The 23,571-nt window shown below is 37.8% G+C and overlaps 1 long non-coding RNA gene across 3 annotated transcripts in view; it reads right to left on the bottom strand.

Moving 5' to 3' along the window:
- LOC147375666 (uncharacterized) overlaps window positions 1–18,985 on the bottom strand; it is a 63,402-nt gene extending 44,417 nt beyond the window's left edge. For 2 of the 3 annotated variants that reach the window (XR_015161579.1, XR_015161581.1), the window contains exon 1: window positions 18,438–18,972. This is a non-coding gene — a long non-coding RNA (uncharacterized LOC147375666). Of the gene's footprint in view, window positions 1–18,437 lie in introns of all 3 variants that reach the window. The other variant, XR_015161580.1, reaches the window with a different exon arrangement.
- Window positions 18,986–23,571: the final 4,586 nt, after the last annotated feature.

Raw genomic sequence — 23,571 nt, 5'->3', positions numbered from 1 at the left:
TCCTTAGGCACTGTCTGAAAGCTCCAGGTGAGCTTTGTGTTTTCTCCTCTGTGTTCTCCTATTACGTTGTTCCTAGCACTTTCATAACACGGTCTGCATTTTTCCTTGTCCGTTTTTTTTGGCTTTCATGATTGTATCTTCTGCTGGACACTGAGTCCCTGGAGGTCAGTTCCTATCTCTTCATTTGTATAGCCTCAGTACCTGGCATGATGCCTCATTGGAAAATGAATAAATGTTGAATGGACGGCTGACCACTGAGATGGGACATACAAAAGTTTCTCTAATTAAGAACAGCTTAGGTTGAAAACCTATTCATGTGCCTCAACCTAAAGTAAAACCCTCTAAGAGCTCAGTGAGAGAACTACCATTATTATGGCATTGGTGTCAGTCTTTCTGCTTATTTTAAATTCTCCTCTCTGTATATCTGCATTTATAATTTTTCCTTTTATTATACTTCCTACATGGAAAATAAAACCTAAACCAAAACAAATAAAAATGTCTATGGTCAAACTAAAATAATCATGCTTAAATAACTAATGCCATTTTTAAAATGTGAGCTGATTTGACATGCCCTAAGGTGAAGCTTTTAATTCTATAAAGGTTCTGAGGTTTAACCAGAGGAGATTCTGTATTATCTGAAAGCCTCATGGGGAAATGCAGTATTTTTTATTATAATTAGTTACCTTAAAGGTAGGTGACAGTACACTTATCGGTAAGTCTTTTACACTGTTAATGACATGTTCAACAGCCAAGAAAAATACACTGACAAAGAGCTGCTCTAATAAAATAGAAAAGGTTAAATCAAATTTCATTTTAAAAGTTCTCATTTCCCCCCGCCCTGTTAAATAAGAGACATTTTCAAAACTGACATATTTGGGGGCACATGGTTTAAAGCAACACTGGACTAATAGAGAAACCATAATGTGCTTTTATTACTTGAGTTTTTACAAACAGTTTTGGGATAACTCAATGGTATTATCACCATTATTGAGTAAAACATGCAGCATTTTACCACTACAACAAGAACACCTGCTAGCAAAGCTGTTAAACTGTAAGTTTCCCTATTGCTCAATTCAACTAAAGCTGCTTTAAACTGCCTCCTAATGTCTGTATAACATCAGTAATTTCTTTTTCTGTCCACTCTTGGGGCATATTGTAGAGGAACTGAAAGACAATAAGCTGGAAGATGTTAGCAGCAAAATCTCTGTTATTTGTTTAGTATAAATACATAGTTACACATGTATTTCATATTCCTTGGAGAAATACATAAGGTATCATAAATCTCAGTCAGAATCTATCTTGGATGTTGCTAATATAATCTTTTCATCATATAAAATAATAAATCCCTAGCTTCAAAGGCCAATGAGGTCTCTGAAATTACTTGGCAATCAATTTTACTTTTATTGTTATTACAAGTATTATTATTAGTCCAGAGAATATTGCTACCAATAGATATATAGGGTTAAAAGTCAATGGCTATTTTTGTAATGCGTAAAATCTTTGCTATAAAGCTCCCTGTGTTGACTAAGTATGCACTGTAAAGTTGAAATGCAGTGTTTGCATACTGAGTAATTCTAAAATGTAAACTACATCCCTTAATATTAATGTGTTATAAGTGACACTCGTTATGTACGTCTATGATTCATACTGCTGAGCTGTTCCCCTTCCCTAGAATGATGTACTGTCACTGTCCTATTCATTTTGAATGCTGTATTCATAAGGGTTTTGTGACTAGACATCACTGTAAATCAATGTTATTGGACTATATTTTCAAACAAAACATTTACAGAGACAGTCATCCCACATTCTATCCTCAGAGTGCAACACTTGCATGAAGGTCAAATAAAGTCGACATCAACTTATGGATTAGTTTGTTGAAAGAGTAAATGAAACCAACAATTTTCAGAATACCTTAATAAGAGGTTTAATGTATTCATCCTTCACTCCAGAATTCCTATTAGTTTTAAGAGCTGAGATAGAACTGTAAAACAAACATTTGGGGCATATATAAGTACTTGAGGCTGTCTTTTCTGATGAAGCACAGGAAATATTCACAACAGGGTTGGTTTATACTATGACTTTAGAAAGCATGTGGTAATGTTAACAATGTCACAGTTTACTTGAAAATAAACAAGATTCATTTGTGATCACTCATTACTTACTGAATTTATATTCATGGTTGACACACAGAAATACAAACTATTCCAGTAGAACCAGCTGATCTACTTCTTTCTGATATGTATATATGTGTATACACACACACACACACACACACACATATTAATATTGGGAAGTCCCTTAGATAAGCAAACAATACTTCTGAATTTTTTTGCAACAATTTAGTGTGGCAGACGTTTCAAATAGTTCATGGCTTCCAAATATCCTCATGCAATGTTCTGTAATTGTTTTCCTCTATTTGCAGTTTCTTTATTCATATGCTTTGAAAAGGAGGCCATATACTATGTAAAAAAATATGCTCATACATCAACATGATGTATGGCAAAACCAATACAATATTGTAAAGTAATTAGCCTCCAATTAAAATTAAAAAAAAAATATGCTCAAACCAGTACCCATGATTGCATTACAACAAACCATCCAAGTGTGAAGAAAATGAAAAAGGAAATTTCATTTTCTTGAGAGGTATGAGCCATTCTTTTGTTGTTATTGTTGTTTGTTGGCTGTGCAGTATAGACTGTGGGGTCTTTGTTCCCAATCATGAACAACCAAGGAATTCCTGAGAGTGTGTGGTTTTTTGTTGTTTTGGCTGCAGGGCTTGCAGGATAGTACCCAAATCAGAGATTGAACCCAGGTCCCCTGAAGTAGAAGCACTAAGCCAAGTTATTCTTGAGTAAACAATATTGAATCTAGATTTTCTGGCATGGTTTGGGCTTTCTAAGCATTAATTTAGATGCTTCTTTAAAGAGTAAAGAATATATTTTTGTTAACATTGTTGAAATTAAAAAAAAAGTTTTCCCTAATATACTAGAAATAGTATACATAAAACAGAGCTTTCTGAATTTGAGTTATTTCTTAACGCTGAAAATGAAGTTGCAAGATTTTAGAATTTATTAAAATTACTAATGAAATAAAGAACAGTATTCAAAAGTCACCTTACAGATACATCACACAGAAATACTCTCTAAATAAAATGAATAACCTACACAAATTAATAAATAGTAATTTTGGATGTAAAATAAATTAATTTTATATAGAAAATTGCAATGTGCTACAGGTGGGCTAATTTATCTTAAACTGAAGCCCATAATTTACACACTGATGACATCCATCCATTGCATATTCTGGTAGAGCACTTAGTACAAGAAGTGCTATACTCATCCACAATCCACTATGATAATCTTCAGTTCAGTTCAGTTCAGTCGCTCAGTCGTGTCTGACTGTTTGCGACCCCATGAATTGCAACACGCCAGGCCTCCCTGTCCATCACCAACTCCTGGAGTTCACCCAGACTCATGTCCACCGAGTCAGTGATGCCATCCAGCCATCTCATCCTCTGTCGTCCCCTTCTCCTCCTGCCCCCAATCCCTCCCAGCATCAGAGTCTTTTCCAATGAGTCAACTCTTCGCATGAGGTGGCCAAAGTACTGGAGTTTCAGCTTTAGCATCATTCCTTCCAAAGAAATCCCAGGGCTGATCTCCTTCAGAATGGACTGGTTGGATCTCCTTGCAGTCCAAGGGACTCTCAAGAGTCTTCTCCAACACCACAGTTCAAAAGCATCAATTCTTCAGCACTCAGCCTTCTTCACAGTCCAACTCTCACATCCATACATGACCACTGGAAAAACCATAGCCTTGACTAGACAGACCTTTGTTGGTAAAGTAATGTCTCTGCTTTTCAATATGCTATCTAGGTTGGTCATAACTTTTCTTCCAAGGAGTAAGTGTCTTTTAATTTTGTGGCTGCAGTCACCATCTGCAGGGATTTTGGAGCTCAAAAAAATAAAGTCTGACACTGTTTCCACTGTTTCCCCATCTATTTCCCATGAAGTGATGGGACAAGATGCCATGATCTTGGTTTTCTGAATGTTGAGTTTTAAGGCAACTTTTTCACTCGCCTCTTTCACTTTCATCAAGAGGCTTTTGAGTTCCTCTTCACTTTCTGCCATAAGGGTGGTGTCATCTGCATATCTGAGCTTATTGATATTTCTCCCAGCAATCTTGATTTCAGCTTGTGCTTCTTCCAGCCCAGCGTCTCTCATGATGTACTCTGCATATAAGTTAAATAAGCAGAGTGACAATATACAGTCTTGACGTACTCCTTTTACTATTTAGAACCAGTCTGTTGTTCCATGTCCAGTTCTAACTGTTGCTTCCTGACCTGCATACAAATTTCTTAAGAGGCAGGTCTGGTAGTCTGGTATTCCCATCTCTTTCAGAATTTTCCACAGTTTATTGTGATCCACACAGTCAAAGGCTTTGGCATAGTCAATAAAGCAGAAATAGATGCCTTTCTGGAACTCTTTTGCTTTTTCACTGATCCAGCAGATGTTGGCAATTTGGTCTCTGATTCCTCTGCCTTTTCTAAAACCAGATGAACATCTGGACGTTCACAGTTCACATATTGCTGAAGCCTGGCTTGGAGAATTTTGAGCATTACTTTACTACCATGTGAGATGAGTGCAATTGTGCAGTAGTTGAACATTCTTTGGCATTGCCTTTCTTTGGGATTGGAATGAAAACTGACCTTTTCCAGTCCTTTGGCCACTGCTGAGTTTTCCAAATTTGCTGGCATATTGAATGCAGCACTTTCACAGCATCATCTTTCAGTATTTGAAATAGCTCCACTGGAATTTCATCACCTCCACTAGCTTTTTTCATAGTGATGCTTTCTAAGGCCCACTTGACTTCACATTCCAGGATATCTGGCTCTAGGGGAGTGATCACACCATCGTGATTATTTGGGTCATGAAGATCTTTTTTGTATAGTTCTTCTGTGTATTCTTGCCACCTCTTAATATCTTCTGCTTCTGTTAGGTCCATACCATTTCTGTCCTTTATTGAGCCCATCTTTGCATGAAATCTTCCCTTGGCATCTCTAATTTTCTTGAAGAGATCTCTAGTCTTTCCCATTCTGTTGTTTTCCTCTATTTCTTTGCATTGATCACTGAGGAAGGCTTTCTTATCTCTTCTTGCTATTCTTTGGAACTCTGCATTCAGATGCTTATATCTTTTCTTTTCTCCGTTGCTTTTCACTTTTCTTTTCACAGCTATTTGTAAGGCCTCCCCAGGCAGCCATTTTGCTTTTTTGTATTTCTTTTCCACGGGGATGGTCTTGATCCCTGTCTCCTGTACAATGTCACGAACCTCAGTCCATAGTTCATCAGGCACTCTATCTATCAGATCTAGGCCCTTAAATCTATTTCTTACTTCCACTGTATAATCATAAGGGAGAATTTAACTCAGAAGACCATTATATCTACTACTGCAGGCAGGAATCCCTTAGAAGAAATGGAGTAGCCATTATGGTCAACAAAATAGTTTGTAATGCAGTACTTGGATGCGAACTCAAAAATGACAGAATGATCTCTGTCTGTTTCCAAGGCAAACCATTCAGTATCACAGTAATCCAAGTCTATGCCCCAACCAGTAATGCTAAAGAAGCTGAAGTTGAATGGTTCTATGAAGACCTACAAGACCGTTTTGAACTAACACCTCAAAAAGATGTCCTTTTCTTTATAGGGGACTGGAATGCAAAAGTAGCAAGTCAAGAAACACCTGGAGTAACAGGCAAATTTGGCCTTGGAATACAGAATGAAGCAGGGCAAAAACTAATAGAGTTTTGCCAAGAAAATGCACTGGTCATAGCAAACACCCTCTTCCAACAACACAAGAGAAGACTCTACACATGGACATCCCCAGATGGTCAACACCAAAATCAGATTGATTATATTCTTTGCAGCCAAAGATGGAGAAGCTCTATACAGTTAACAAAAACAATACCAGGAGCTGACTGTGGCTCAGATCATGAACTCCTTATTGCCAAATTCAGATTTAAATTTAATAAAGTATGGAAAGCCATGAGACAATTCAGGTATGACCTAAATCAAATCCCTTATGATTATGATAATATTACTTCCCAATTATGCTTCTGGGTCAGTAAAGAGTAACACAGACATCAGAGCTTTCATTAAGGAGCAATAGATATAAGTACTCTGAAAAAGGTAACTCTGTCTACCTCACTTAAGGTACATTATATAAATATATGATCTTAATTAACATTTGCTGGCCATAAATTATCCTAATCTTTAGGTTGTTGGAATATTCTGAAAAGTTTTGTGACTTACTTTTTTTGGAGGCTATTTGAGGGGGTTAAGAGGAGTAAACCAAATAGCAAACAACAAAATGATTCCATTCCCTCTGTGAACAATAAACCAGCAGAAAAAAGCAAGATGTAACCTGTCTGTCTGTGGGTTTCTTTTAGCTATGTTACATCCTTTTTATTTTACTCCATTCCAGTTACCATAAGGATGCCATTCTTACAGTATACTCTACCTCAGTTCATTGCTATGCAGCACAACCACCTCTGGAAGGTAATGTTCACTTCACAGATGAAGAAAGCAAAGAATAAAGAGACCTGCTCTCTTGCCTAAGGTTACATTATAAGTTAGTGGCAAAATGTGTATTAAAATTCATGTCTCCAGAGCCCCAGTGTTTTAATTAGCTTAATAATCCATGCTAACTTTCATGATTGTTAGGGCTTAGGTTTTGGTATTCTTTAACATTATTCTCAACACCTATGAAAAATGGCTGCCCTTCATAAGGTTAATGCAATCTATGAGTTACACCAATTATGCAAACCCTAATCTTTGTAACTTATCTACCCCCAGGGTGCTTAGTGCTATGTGAACATGTATTTTATTTCTTATTCAAAGGAGCTTTCACCCACTTCTGTGAGCACTTTCCTTTTACACTATTAACAGCAGAAACAAAACCATCAAATAAATGTTACCACATTTAAACTTATAATGAAGGTATAAATATCCCTACTGTATTAATAAAGAAATTAATGTTCAGTGTCTTGTCCATGGCTGCATAGCTAATAAAAATTAGAACTTCAATTTAATTTTGAGACTTATTCCAAGTATTGCAATACATGATGTTTGTGTGTAAGGTTGATTTTTAAAAGAAATAATGATATAAATGTAAAAAATCAAATCAATAAATGGATTTGAAAATACATACTTTCCAAAGTTCTTAATGTAAGAATTTTCCTCTAGTCTTATCTTCAGTCATGGTTTATATTCTACACTTTATTTATTCTCTCATTCATTTAATTAGTCATTTGACAAATATTGTACCAACCATTGGAGGCATAAAGCCAAGGAAAATGATTGTAGGTTGTGCTACTACAGTTTTTTTAAAATGGAAAAGTGAAATAATACATTAAATTGAACTGACTCTAGATGGAGTGGTCAAAAAACATTCTCCCAAGATATATTCTATTTAAACTGAATGTTAAAAGAGATGAAACTACCACATCAAGAGTGAGGGGAAAATATTCCAGCACAGAGAAATGTAGATAAGATCTTCATCATTGAGTTATACTGTGGAATAAGAGACAAAGAAGCAAAGTAAATAAATAAAAGATATGTTATGCCCTTCATAAGCTTAAGGCAAACTCTTAGAGAATTGAAAACAACTAGAACTTTTAAGGAACTCCAGAAGTAAGGAGATCAAGGGGAACAATTATTTTAGGTAAGATATAGAAAGTCTCACTGAAAAGGAACCTGAATAAGACCTGAAAGCAATGAGGTAAAGAGCCAAGATATCCCAGGTAGAGGGAACAGCACGTACAAAGGCCCTGAGGTAGGGAGTATACTTGGTGTGATAAAGGAAGGCTGTGGCAGTGTGTAATAAACTGTAGCACTTACAAAAATACCTTTCATGGCACTTACAGAATAGAAAAGGGAACTCAAGAATGAAACAGGAGAATAAATAAGATGCTTTTTCCAAGGTAAGGGATGGTTATGACCTGAAGAAAGAAGGCACTGGAGATGATGTAATAAGGTATATTTTGGAGGCAGAATCAGCAGGATGTACTTTATTACAATAAAATAAAAAAAAAAGAGAAATCATCAATAACTACTAATTTTTCATTGATAGATAGGCTGCCTTTTATTTAATTAGTAAATATGTAGCACTGAGTTTGGAGAAATAGTAAAATGTTCTATTTACCCCTATTAAATGTGAGATAGCTGTACAGCTCTAAGAGGAAATTTCAAGAAGGCCATTAGTAAGGGTATGATATATAAATGTGTTTTGTCATCATCAAAATGATATTTAATTAAATTCATAAGCTGTCAATTTCTGAACAATTCTACTCAACAGAAGCTTAGACAAATGATACTATTTACAAGTTAAACTTAATGAAAATTAAATATGAAATTCTTAAGATTGTTAAACTTGTTTACTTAGAAGCAAATAAATGGTTCTAGTCTTACATAGATTCACAAGAGGTGATTTTGTGGGTAGCATAAATATTTTAGTCTAAATACCAAAATAATCATGAACAAATTTGAATAGGAAGTACCCCCAAAAAACAACCAAAAAGGTGAAAACTAATAAAAACACATTATTTAAGTCTTATCTGGCTTTCTCTTGATTACTATAGTTTTCCAAAGCAAATGACCATGAACTCATGAACAAATAAACACTTCAAGCAAGATGACTATAGATTTCATGACTCACATGAAGATATGTTAAAGGCTACAATTCAGAACTGCCTCTGAAATCTGAAGACATGTTTTATTAAGAGGTATTCTGTTTTAAAAATTTTGCTTTGAATGCCACTAGGCATGGATTATAGAGAAAGCCAACAAAAAATGTCTTAATCTGCTTCATTGACTATGCTAAAGTCTTTGACTCTGTGGATCATGATAAACTATAGCAAATTCTTAGAGATGTGAATACTAGACCACCTTACCTGCTTCCTGAGGAACCCGTATGTGGGTCAAGAAGCAACACTTAGAACTGAACATGGATCAACTGAATGATTCAAAACTGAGAAGAGCATGACTAGGCTATATACTGTCACTCTGCTTATTTAACTTATATGCAGAGTACATCTTGTGAAATATTGGGCTGGATGAAGCACAAGCCAGAATCAATATTGTTGGGAGAAATATCAACAACCTCAGATATGCAGATGATACCACTCTAAAGCAAAAAGTGAAGAGGAACTATGCAGCCTCTTGATGAGGATAAAAAAAAAAGAGAGTGAAAACACTGGCTTAAAACTCAACATTCAGAAAGCTAAGATCATAGCATCTGGTCCCATCACTTCATAGCAAATAGAAGAGGAACATTTAGAAGCAGTGACAGATTTTATTTTCTCAGGCCCCCAAATCACTGTGGATGATGACTGCAGCCATGAAATTAGAAGACTCTTGCTCCTTGAAAGGAAAGCTGTGACAAACCTAGATAACTATATTCAAAAGCAGAGACATCACTTTGTTGACAAAGTATGGTCAAAGCTATGGTATTTCCAGTAGTCTAGTATGGATGTGAGAGTTGGACTATAAAGAAAGCTGAGTGCTGAAGAATTAATGTTTTCAAACTGTGGTGTTGGAGAAGAGTAGAGTCCCTTGGACAGCAAGGAGATCAAATCAGTCAATCCTATAGAAAATCAACCCTGAATATTCATTGGAAGGACAGATGCTGAAGCTACAATATTTTGGCCACCTAATCCAAAAAGCTGACTCATTGAAAATGACACTGTTGATGGGAAAGATTGTAGACATAAGGAGAAGAGGGTGGCAGAGGATGAGATGGTTAGATAATATCATTGCCTCCATAAGTGTGAATTTGAGCAAGCTCCAGCAGATAGCGAAGGACAGGAGAGCCTGGTGCACTGCAGTCTATGGGGTCACAAAGAGTAGGACATGACTTTATTGACTGAACAACAACAATAGCAATGGATGGTGAGCACTTTATAGTTAGTCTTAGAGGCTGCCGCTCCCTATCACCTTCATTTTATGCTTTTTGCCTGGTTCTTGACATGATTTCCTAACTAAGCTACCACAGATCACTTTCAATATCTGTCTACTTTTATATATTAAGACTAACTGGCAAAGCACTGTGCATATCGATTCTTTGAAATGAGCCCTTAAAAAATGTATTCTGCTGGCTTGTGTTTTGGTGTATATCTGTTAGCCTATGATGAAAGATGTTATAAGAAACATACCCATCGTTCCTATCAAGGTATTCAATGGTAAGAATGTTATTAAGAATGTTATGCCTTATGCCACAAAACATAACTTTTATAAAATAAAAATCAAAAACATTATTTATAATATTATTATTGAATTAAGTTTTAGCTATAGTTGATCAGCTTATTTTATCTCAGGATATTGTTAAGACCCGACTTCACTATGCAGTTTCCACTAGTTGCTTGAAACTTAAGCAATCTTAAGTTGCTTGTTTCTGCCTTTAGGTCCTGGCACATAGCTCCTAAAACCTTTTTAGTTTGCAAAGTGATGAGTACTAAAAGTGTCTTTTGTTCTAATATAAGGTCGCTGACCCTAGTTCCTGATATATAGCTTATAAATCCCTTGGAATTTCCTGAATGGTATCAATATGTTTGTTCTGATGAGGTGATTCTTGCTGGGCTCCAAGACGGATTCAGAATGGAGGCTGGTCACCAGAAAAATAAAAACTTGACTAGATTTCCAGGTCCATCTCCAATCCTGAAGGAAGGGGAAGAGGGCTGGAGAATGAACTAATAATCCATTATAGCTACGTGGTAAAGCCTCTATAAAAATACTAAAGTATGGGATTCAGACAGCTTCCAAATTGGTGAACACATTCGTGTACCAGGAAGGTCAGTTCAGTTCACTTCAGTCCCCCAGTCATGTCCATCTCTTTGTGACCCCATGGACTGCAGAACACCAGGCCTCCCTGTCCATCACGAACTCCTGGAGTTGACTCAAACTCGTGTCCATTGAGTCCGTGCTGCCATCCAACCATCTCATGCTCTGTTGTCCCCTTTTCCTCTCGCCTTCAATGTTTCCCAGCATCAGGGTCTTTTCAAATGAGTCATCTCTTCACATCAAGTGGACAAAGTATTGGAGTTTCAGCTTCAAAATCACTCCTTCCAATGAACATTCAGGACTGATTTCCTTTAGGATGGACTGGTTGGATCTCCTTGCAGTCCAAGGGACTCTCAAGAGTCTTCTCCAACACAACAGTTCAAAAGCATCAATTCTTTGGTGCTCAGCTTTCTTTACAGTCCAACTCTCATATCCATACATGACTAGTGGAAACACCATAGCTTTGACTAGATGGACCTTTGTTGGCAAAGTAATGTCTCTGCTTTTGAATATGCTGTCTAGGTTTGTCATAACTTTTCTTCCAAGGAGTAAGTGTCTTTTAATTTCATGTCTGCAATAACCATCTGCAGTGATTTTGGAGTCCCCAAAAATAAAATCTGCCACTGTTTCCACTGTTTCTCCATCTATTTCCCATGAAGTGATGGGACTGGATGCCATGATCCTAGTTTTCTGAATGTTGAGCTTTAAGCCAACTTTTTCACTCTCCTCTTTCACTTTCATCAAGAGGCTTTTTAGATCGTTTCACTTTCTGCCATAAGGGTGGTGTCATCTGCATATCTGCAGTTATTGATATTTGCCCCAGCAATCTTGATTCCAGCTTGTGCTTCCTCCAGCCCAGCGTTTCTCACGATGTACTTTGCATATAAGTTAAATAAGCAGGGCTACAATATACAGCCTTGACGTACTCCTTTTCCTATTTGGAACCAGTCTGTTGTTCCATGTCCAGTCCTAACTGTTGCTTTGTGACCTGCATACAGATTTCTCAAGAGGTAAGTCAGATGGTCTGACATTCCTATCTCTTTCAGAATCTTCCACAGTTATTGTGATCCACGCAAAGGCTTTGGCATAGTCAATAAAGAAGAAATAGATGCTTTTATGGAACTCTCTTGGTTTTTTGATGATCCAGCAGATGTTGGCAATTTGATCTCTGGTTCCTCTGCCTTTTCTAAAAGCAACTTGAACATCTGGAAGTTCACAGTTAACATTGCTGAAGTCTGGCTTGAATTTCAAGCATTACTTTACTAGCGTGTGAGGTAAGTGCAATTGTGCAATAGTTTGAGCATTGTTTGGCATTTTATTTCTTTGGGATTGGAATGAAAATGGACCTTTTCCAGTCCTGTGACCACTGCTGAGTTTTCCAAAGTTGCTGGCATATTGAGTGCAGCACTTTCACAGCATCATCTTTTAGGATTTGAAATGGCTCAACTGGAATTCCATCACCTCTACTAGCTTTGTTTGTAATGATGCTTCCTAAGGCCCACTTGACTTCACATTTCAGGATGTCTGGCTCTTGGTGAGTGATCACACCATCATGATTATCTGGGTCCTGAAGATCTTTTTTGTACAGTTCTTCTGTGTATTCTTGCCACCTCTTCTTAATATCTTCTGCTTCTGTTAGGTCTATACCATTTCTGTCCTTTATTAAGCCCACCTTTTCATGAAACGTTCCCTTGGTATCTCTAAGAAAAAGAAATGCAAAAAGGCAAAATTGCTGTCTGAGGAGGCCTTACAAATAGCTGTGAAAAGAAGAGAAGCAAAAAGCAAAGGAGAAATGGAGAGATATACCCATTTGAATGCAGAGTTCCAAAGAATAGCAAGGAGAGATAAGAATGCCTTCCTCAGTCATCAGTGCAAAGAAATAGAGGAAAACAATAGAATGGGAAAGACTAGAGATCTCTTCAAGAAAATGAGAGATACCAAGGGAACATTTCATGCAAAGATGGGCTCAATAAAAGACAGAAATGGTATGGACCAGGAGGGTGGTAACAAATTCCACAGAGACAAAACCTCTTATTCTCAGGTCCCTTGCAGACCTTACCCCATGTATCTCTGCATCTGGCTGTTCATCTATATCCTTCATCATATCCTTTATTATATAATAAATCAGTAAATGTAAGTAATCATTCCCTGCATTCTGTGAGTGCTCCTAGCAAATAATTGAACTTTAGGGGTGATTGGAAACCTGTGATTTATAACTGGTCTGTCAGAAGTGCAGGCAACAATCTGGGACTTGTTTTTGTATCTGGGGTTGGGTAGAGTTGGGTGGCGTTTTGTGGGAGTGAGCCCTTAACCTGTGGGGTCTGTGCTAACTCCAGGTGGTATCAGAGTTGGATTGAATTGTAGACACCCACAAATTCTGTGTCAGAATTGAAATAGTGTGGTAGTAGTGCAAGAGTAAATCAGATGTACAAGAGAGTTCTTCCAGAACAGTTAGGCATGATAAGTGTCGGTACACTGCAGGCAGAATTCCATGACCCCCCACATCCCTGTTGACCCTCACCCTTGTATACTTTCCCCTTGAATGAGGATGGAGCCTACAGAAATTAAATTTTGCACATATAATTAAGGTCCCAAGCTGGTAGATCTTTTAAATATGGATTTCAAGGTCAGAGGCAGAAGAAGTGAAATACTCAAAGGGTGAAAAGGACTTGACTTGAGGTACATTCTCTGTTCCAGCTTTGTAGATAGATAGAACCATGTGACAAGGAATATGAGTAGATTCTAGGACTGAGAGCAGCCCCCTAGAAAGAAAATGAAGACCTCAGTTCTATACCTGCAAGAAACAAAATTTGTCCAGTGAAAAAATGAATTTTAAAGAGCATTCTTCCCCTGGAGATTTCAGGAATGAACAAATCCTAGTCAACAATTTGGTTTTGCCTTAAGACCTAAGCAAAAACCTAGCCATACTTTGTCTGGAATTCTGACCTGTGGGTCTGTGAGCTAATAAAAAGATGTTAAAAGTCTCTAAGCTTGTCATTTGTTACACAGAAATAGATACAAATACAGACTATGTTGAGAACTGTAAAAGGTCTGAAAGTTCACTCCTGCTGTAACCTAAAATTTAACCTGCCATAATTTCATGCCTATGATCTGGGGAAATGAGGCTCCTGAACCACCCAGAGATGGCCTTTGTACTTACAATACAATAGCAGATGCTAGAGTATCAGGATTTGCACTGGTTGCCTAAACCCCAGTTCCCACAGGACAGTGCAGAGGGCCAGGTGATGGGGCCTCTCTGCACATACTTTGGTTTCTGTTACAGGAGAGGAACCTCCAGCGCAGGGAACAAAAATCTGTAATTGGCAGTAAGTCTGCTTGACCTTCACCTAGAGTGAGACATTATTTTTATTAAACTGGATAGTATATAAACCTGCCTTCTGCTCCCAAGAGAGGCATTGTATCTTCTAAGGTCTCTTTCCATACAAAGGCTGTCAGTGATGAGCAGAAAAACAAATATTGTCTATCTTGCATCTGCACTTTCCTTCTTGGCAGGAGGCAGTTACCATTAATAATAACACATGCATTCTTGAAGAATTAAGATGCAGTGAAGAACACTATCAATATGGTACAGTAGGACATCTTCAAACTATAAGATTTTGAATTTTATATAAAACAAATTTACCATCCTTGGCTTAAAACAAAATATATCACTTTCCTTTTGCATGTATGTGTAAATAAATGTACAGTACTTTTAAAAATTAGCCTCACTCTTCTCTCTAGTTTGTAATTCCTATCTTTGCTTTTCTATTTCCCATTACTATTTCTGATTTGCATACCGTTTTATATCTTCCCTGGTGGCTCAGATGGTAAATCATCTGCCTTCAATGCAGGAGACCCAGGTTCGATCCCTTGGGTCTGGAAGATCCTCTGGAGAAGGAAATGGCAATCTACTCCAGTACTCTCTTGCCTGGAAAATCCCATGGACGGAGGAGCCTGTTAGGCTACAGTCCATGGGGTCACAAAGAGTCAGACATGACTTCACTTTCACTTATATTTTCTGAATATTTTAAAAATTAGAAGAATTGTGTTTAAGAAAAGTCAACTGAAACATAAAAACTTGATAAAAAATAGACAAACAGAAAAAAAATATTTTTGTAGCTTTCTCATCACCCTTTACACCGAAGACCTATGTTCACTATGGGGCTGGGTTCATTACATTGGATTAATAGACATTCCTATAGCTTTAGGGGTTTCATTACAGGGTATAGAGTACTATAAAGGAAAATCACTTAGAGAATACTAGATATTTGTAATATTGCTATGGGTAATTTCAAATCTCTGAATAATCTTTAGATCTGACCAAGGTTCGTATCCACACAACATATAACGTGAAGAACAGAAATACTCTTTATATGCTAATTGAACAAACTGTATTTTCAAGCCTATCTCTGGAAAAACTGCTGAGAGGAAAATCATGCCTAATCATATATTCCTAAACTATATTAATATATTCCAGTAGCCAGTCTTGTTGGTAAATTGGATGAAATAAACTTATAATCTTAGAATAATCAGGGACCCACTATGGATTTGGGGAGGGGGTTAGTCCTACTCATAGCTCACTAGCTGATAAAAGGGAAAAGTGGAAGGGATGCTTGAATACAACCTATGTGTTGACTTGCATCAAGACAGAGCTTATTAGCTCTGCATTACCAAATAAGAAACTAAAGACAAAAATGCAATTAAATTGGCCTCAGTCTCATAGTATGGAGAAGGAAATGGCAATCCACTCCAGTACTCTTGCCTGGAAAATCCCATGGACAGAGGAGTGTCGTAGGCTACAGTCCATGGGGTTACAAAGAGTTGGACACGACTGAGCGACTTCATTTTCTTTCTTTCTTTCTCATAGTAAGCGGCAATGTTAGATTATTAGACCAGGTTTTCTGACCTCAGGTCCATTGTTCTTGTCCCTATTTTCTAGATTTCTGTGACATGTTGAGTGAATTAATCTGATCTGTTAATGAAAACAGGGTTTGAAAGATAGAAAAAAGAGAGACATAAAGATGAATAGGCTCGTTGCAAGGGAAAAAAAAAAAAAGACTTTCAAAGAGAAAAATGTCTAGAAAGAGGAACCCTGGGTTGGATTTTGTAAGACAATATTTGCCTTCTACAAATTTGCCTAGGTCAGGGCCTTCAAGTGCCCCAGAGCCAGGAACTCAGTGGTAGACTGCACACTCTGTGTCAGGAGACCACCGTGCTGACTCACTGTCCCACTGTGACTCCTCCCAGAACAGCTCAGACTAAAACAAGGAAAACAGATTCCCATGAAAACCTAAGGAAAAGGTCATAAAAAGGAGAGGCAGACCTCATTAATTTTTTTCAGGGCCTGAGGGTTCATTCTTTAAAATCTGTGCCACATTGGCACATGCAGTTTGCATGATGATTTTCTTTTGTATCAAAGCACATCCATCCAGATTACAATACCCTGATGCCTGGCTGCCCTTTGGCTCCATGTCCTGGGCTCAGCTGAGGCTGTCTTGTAAATTCAGGAACACATTTCTCTGAGAGTCATTCAAGATGCATCTGCCTCAAGAAAGATTTTACTCATTAAATAATCTTTGAGTAGTTATTTCTGATTTGAACTGTGTACAAATGAGCTGAAATAACATTTACATTAATTGTTAAATTCCATTATTTCCAATGACTACTCCATTTAAAATGTAGCTGCTCTTTTCCCCCAGAAAAAAAGGCAAAAAGACAGTATATGATAATCTGTAATTTTTACCCTTAAATTCAAAAATTGTTGTAAGACAGACAAGTTTGAAAGTTTGATATGGACATTGGCTCTCATGAGATCAACCATGACTGATAAGCCCCTGAGCTCACCGCCTCTTATAGGCACACCACAACCACAATATAAATAGCCTGGCTAAAATCAGTCTTTTTTCCCCATTCTTAATCAAGAAATGAGATGAAGGGTTGGAGACAAAGAAAAGAGTTAGAAGCCTGCTAAGGAACATTCATCACTATCGATTCCATTCCACACTGAAATTCTCCTTAAGTTTAGGAAGCAGAGCAGAGAGATCTAGATCATAACTCAGAGTAGAGAACAAGGACTTATAAGAGGCAGTTGTTATCAAATTTTTTGAGAAATAATTTTCAATATACACATATGGTACTAACGGTCCATCAGTTCAGTTCAGTCGCTCAGTCGTGTCCGACTCTTTGCGACCCAATGAATTGCAGCATGCCAGGTGACCATATAATCAGTTAAATCTGAATATTTCAAAGTGAGGATATGGAATATGGATTATGAGTCTTGAGCCTCCATAGATTTTCGTATCCATGACAGATCCTATAACCTGTCCCCAACAGATTCCAAGGAACAAATGTACTGCTATAGTAACATTTTTCTATTATGTAATAAACACAAAAACATTAAATTAAAATGGATGAGATAAAAGATGAGATAAAAATATGCTTAGAAAATGTTATATTTAATAGTGTACTAAAATTTGTTTAGGATATTTAAATTACTTGCTGTATTCAATGTGATTATGCTTTATCATCATTAACATCTTGATTTAAAACTATGTGCTAGAAAATGATTTCCAGGTCTGGTTCTAAGTTATCTTTATTGAGACACTTCATTGGTTCAACGACTGCATTAATGAGAAAATCAAGTGGTAAAAATTCATAGGTCCAAATAAAAGAAATGAAAGCTGTCTACATTTACTAAATCTTGAAACTCATGTTTCAATCTCATCTAGTAATAATGTTAGCATTTTCTTGAAAGCAGCCAGTAGGTTTTGAGTTTCCATGATGTTCATCATTTGTTCTTTTGACTTAGAAAGTGTTATATTTCATATTTTTATAAAATATATCAAAGATAATCACAAGTGCACCATCCCAAAAGCACCTGGCACTAGGCACCAGCCCTGGAAGCAGCTTCTCATTGCCTATATCACTGAGGCCTTGCTGGTACCCTTTAGCTGGGATCAATGATCTCCCCAGCAGCTGTCAGCCCTACCAGATCAGGACGGTTAATTAGTAAGAAAAGTGGCTTCCATGAGATCAACTAAGGGGGCTGATTGAAAGTATATGAGCTTTCAATCTTCTGAGCTCACCTCTTCTTATGGGCACACCACAATCACAATTATCCAAACAGCCATCGGTGAAAAAGACTACAACCTACCAAAAAACATCTTCTATAACCAAAGACACGAACAAGGAACCACACAAGGTAGGTAGGAGGATCTATATAATCAAGTCCCATAATCCAGGGTGGGTGGCCCCCCAAACATTACATTGCAGAGGCTTTTCAAAGAAGTGAAAAATCTGAGCCCCACATCAGACTCCCCAGCTCAGGAATCATGCACCAGGAAAATGAACCCTCAGAGCACTTCGCTTTGAAGGTCAGAAGGGCTTGCTTTCTGGGGACGCAGAGGATTGAGGGAAGTAGAGATTTCACTCTTAAATGGAACACAAAGTCTCACACACTCCGGGACCCAGGGAAAAGGCAGTAATTTCTGGAAACTCAGAGGGCTGAGGGAACTAGAGATCTCACTCTTAAAGGGTGCAGAGAAAAGCTCACATGCTTCAGAAACCAGGATAAAAGCAGTAATTTGAGAGGAACCTAGGTCAGACCTACCTACTGATTTGGAGAATCTCCCAGAAAGGCAGGATACAACTGGAGCTCAGAGACACAGATGCAGGTGGCTGCTTCTCTGCTGGCGGACACTACTGTGGAATCCTCACTCTTGCTCATTAGCACCAAGACCCACTTACCCAACAGCCCATAGGCACCAATGCTGGGCAGGCTTAGGCCAGGCAACTGACTGAAAGGAGACACAGCACCACAGGTCAGCAGGCAAGCTGTCTAAGACCAGACTCCCTGAGTCCACAGTCACTTCTGGACCCAGGTGCGGCCCACCAGTGGGCCAAGATGCTGCTCTACCCACTAGTGAGCAGGCACCCACCCCAGAATGCCCTGCGGCCTGCCCTGGCCTCAGGGAGCCTGCTTAAGCCTCTGGGCCAGCCTCACCCACTGGGGGTCAGACACCAGACTCAAGAGAACCACAGTTGTGTAGCCTGCATGTTAGCAGGCCAGACCTAGCCCTGGGACCAGCTTGGCCTGGCCCTGCCCACTAGCAGACCAACAGAAGCTTCAGAATACCCCAGGCCCCATACCCAACTGTGTCAGGAACCAACCCTTATGGCCCCAGTTCCAACTATCTGATAGTGACTCTAGGACCCCCTGGGTCAAGCAACCAGACTCCAGGACCCAGCTCTGCCTGCCAGGAGGCTGACACTAATCCCAGGACTTAGCTTCACTCACTCAGCAGTGAATGTGCAACTACCCTGGAGTCTTCTGTACCCTGACTCTACCCATCAGTAAGCAAGTATAAGCCCCAGGGCCCCTGGGATTCCATGGTTTTTTCACTTGGTAACCTGGTTCTGCCAACAGAGCGGCTGCACAAGGCAGGGCCTGGCAAGCAACTGGTCGGGGAGCCAAACAAGTCTATCAGATGGCCTGTATAGTCAGTCCTCTACAACAGAAGGACATGTGCAGCCCTCACAGGAGAAACCCCTTGAGTGTATAGCTTATCAAATGACAAAGGGCACTGCACTGCTGGAATGCATAGAATGTCTCCTACAAAAGGCTACTTCTCTAAACTCAGGCTATGTAACCAACCTGCCAGATATATAAAAACAGCAACTTAGATAAAATAAGACAACAGAGGAAAATGTTCCAGACAAAAGAGCAAGCGAAAACCCCAGAAGAAAAACTAAATGAAGGGGAAATAGGCAATCTCTCCAAAAAGGAAATCAGGACAATGATCATAAAGATGATCAAAGAATTCAGGAGAAGAATGGATGCACAGTGTGAGAAGTTAGAAGTTTGTACCAAAGCTAATCACAGAAATTTATTCAGAAGATTTGTAATTAGATTAGAGGATTAGACTTCTAAGTTTTTCTTAAGGCTTACTGATAGGAGAACTTTTATAGGTGATGCTGTTTATTTTCATAAACAAATTTATCTAAATATGAACATACTTATCAAGCGTCACATTTTCAGAATGTTCTCTCTGGGAATTCCCTGGTGGTCCTATGGTTAAGAATCTACCTTGCAATGCAAGGGACATGGGTTTGATCTCTGGTCTGGGAACTAAGATTCCATATGCCACAGAGAACCAAGCCCATGTAACACAAAGACTGAGCCTGTGCATCCTGAAGCCCATGCCACAACTAGAGTCCTCATACTGCAGCAAAATATGATGCAATGAAGATCCTGCAAGCTTCAACTAACACACAATGCTGTCAAATGAATTAATTAAAAATAAGAAGTCAAAATTGTTTTTTAAAAAATGTTCTTTCCATAAAAGAAGTTTCTTTCAAAAGCAACTACCTTATTTTTAAAATATGGCAATATTGGAATATTTATTTTTATAAAGAAAAAATATATAGCTTATGTTTAACTTTGACGACTCATAAGATTTGTGAAGTACTTCTGTGTAGTATATGAAGTACTTCTGTGTGATATGCAAGATTTTCCTTCAAAATATCTACTATTTTAAAAATATTTGGAGATTTATATTTGAGTGATAAAGTTTCCCTCATATTCAAAACCTCCAATACTTTATAATATACTGATACATAATAAAAGAGTGAGGATGTCTCTGCCACCCACAGAGAATCCCCCTTCTTTCCCTAGTGTGTGGCAGGTGATCATCTCAATGCTGTGATTAAGGATAACTCATATTTTTTTTCTTTCTATAACTTAAATCATCTGGTACACCTGGTGTGCATATAGCCCATTTTTTAAAAACCTTTTGGTTTTGTAATAAAGTTTTTATTGAGGTAACACTGGTTTATTGGTTTATAATATTTGTAATTATTTTTGATTTATAGAAAAGTTGCACAGACATTATAGAGAGCTTCCACATATCCTTCTCACATTTCTCCTAATGTTAGCAGCTCACAAAACCATAATACATTTGTTAAACCTAAGAAATTAACATTGGTAAATATTATTGATGAAGCTGCATGTTTCTCACATTTGCTCACTAATGATGTCCTTATCCTGCCCCAGGATCTTGTTCATGATTCCACATTGTCTTTAGTTGTTGTGTTGCATTAGTCTCCTCTGATCTATGACAGTTTCTCAATTTTTAAATGATGCTGACAATTTTGAGGAATAATGACCGGGTATTTTTGTAGAATGTTCCTCGATTTGGATTTGTCTGATGGCCTCTCATGGGTTTTGAGAATACCAGAGATGAATTGCCCTTCTGGGCATATCATCATGACTTATCCTTGTTGTCAGCCTCTATCAATCACTTGGTTAATGGGTACCTGAGACATTTCTTCACTATAAAGTTACTTTTCCCCTTTATTTATTTTTGGAAGACATAAAGTCAGTTCACACTCAAGGAGAAGAGCATACTCCATTTGGAAAACAAGATGGCCTAAGTTGGTATTTTGAGTTTTTGTGAGAGCACCACAAAGTTCCTTTGGTTTTTAAGGAAAACACTGTTCACACTCGGTAGAGAAAACATTCAGGCAGGACTTCACAGTGGTCATAAAAGTTAGAAGGGAATGTATCCTAGAATACACCTTATACATTCTCCCTGAAGATGGAGTAAGGACATGGCAAAAATATCAAGGTATTGACTATGACTTATCAGGTAGCTCAGACAGTAAAATATTAGGGTATTGACTAAATACTTACCAGGTAGCTCAGACAGTAAAAAAAAAAAAAACAAACCTCCCTGCAATGTGGGAGACCCAGCTTCGGCCCTTGGGTTGTGAGGATCCCCAATTCTCCTCTGGAGAATCCCAGTATTCTTGCCTGGAGAATCCCATGGACAGAGGATTCTGGAAGGCTACAGTTCATGGGGGTCACAAAGAGTCAGACATGATTGAGCAACCTACCCAACCCACTATTGACTATGAGAGTTTGTCAAGTAAAAGCCAAAATTAGACCCACAAACATCTTGTATAACATTTCATTATTTAAAAGATGGCCTGATAAGATAATGTTAAAATGGAAGAAAAAATCAGAAGAGAAATTAAACAGAGGAAGACACACATGATACTTCTACATTCAATCCAAGTTCTGAAATAATATCATCTCAGACTTTCTTCAGGGAGAAAGAAATACATTCAAGATTGAATTTGAACATGAAATGGGACTATATTGTGAGCTTCCCAGGCGGCGCTAGTGGTAAAGAACCTGCCTGCCAATGCAGGAGACTTAAGAGACATGGGTTCAATCCCTGGGTCAGGTAGATCTCCTAGAGGAGGGGATGGCAACCCACTCCTTTCTTGGCTGGAGAATCCCATGCACAGAGGATCCTGGTGGGTTATGGAGCTGCAAAGTGTTGGACTGGAGTGACTTAGCATGAAGACATGGGACTGTACAGTAAGCCTATAATGACTAAGAAATCACTGGGTTGGGCCATAAGAAGTCAGACTTATGTGGATCAAAATGTTTTGCTATTATGTAGTAATAGGAGCTCATGCTAGAAACTAAGTTGATTTACATAAAAAGAAAGAAAACAAATTTTTTGAAATATCTGAGCTTTATGGACTATTGTTTCAGTTGTACATTTCACACAAATTTGGCAGGCACATCACAGGATACAACCATGAAGTCTGTCTGTTCTAGGCTGGCTGGATAATAAAACAATTGGTACCTGATTGCAAAACTGTGCTTGATGGTTGGGCTAAGCAAGATATATTCTCAATGTATTTATGATCTGGGCAGACATTTCATGATAACATTTCACAAGACTAGGAATGAAAATCCATGAATAAGAAAGAGACTATAACTTGACATTGATGAGTGTCAGAATTGGAGAGACCAAGGTTTCATTTCCAGTTTCATTATTCATTTACCTTGTGATGTTGCTGAATTTACTTAAATTCTTAAAGCCTCAATTAACTAATTTATGCTTTATGGGATTATTATGAGATCATGTATGTGATACATTGAGCACAAAGTGTCACACACAATAAGTAATCAATATGTCATAGATGTCATAGTTTGCTACTCTTATTATTATCCTAAATATCTACTTTAAATCCTGAAATTATAAGACATTAGAACCAGATGAGTAAAATCAAGCTAAGAGTGGAGGTAGCTAAGGAGAAATGTAAGAGAATACAAATGAGAAGAAGAAAGTTTATAAGGTATAGGAAAGAAGTCAATTAAGGCATAGAATTTTCACTAGGAAAATCATTTTAAGAAAGAAGTAGGTTGTGAGAAGAGAATTATATAAGTTGACTGATAATATGTACAGATACCCAGAGCTGCTTTTTTGAGGATTTGTCAACCCTTGAACAAAGGACAGTCCTTTATTTTATGGCTAAGGCAATTAGAATTTATTTTAACTTGCATATTTTAATTTATAAGTCCTAATTAGCATTTTTACAAATATAATGGAGTTTTGTATGCTGAACACAAATTCACAGAAGTGCTTGTGAGATTTTTAACATTTTATTGCTCATGGCTGACCAAGCATGAAGGATTAGTAGAGTAAATTAAAAAAAAAATGCTTAGCTATTAAATTAAAGCATAAACTTTCCCAATCTTTATTATCATTTTTAGATAAAGAGTTGTCATTTCTAAAGGAATACTGGAAGGTAGTTAATTTCTCTTTATGCATAGAGTTACAGACTTTTAACATTGTAGGTCTATTTCTGGCCTTACTTAGCTATTAAGAAATTTACACTATTTTCTCCCACTTTTCTAATGGCCAGAGAAGCTGCAACATAAATTG

The sequence above is a fragment of the Bos grunniens genome, chromosome 3 (assembly GCF_055505025.1).
Source record: "Bos grunniens cultivar Pamir isolate PY7600 chromosome 3, Bosgru_T2T1.0, whole genome shotgun sequence".
NCBI lineage: Eukaryota > Metazoa > Chordata > Mammalia > Artiodactyla > Bovidae > Bos > Bos grunniens.
The sequence above is the reverse complement of the archived record's forward strand: the minus strand, read 5'-3'. Positions and strand labels throughout refer to the sequence as shown.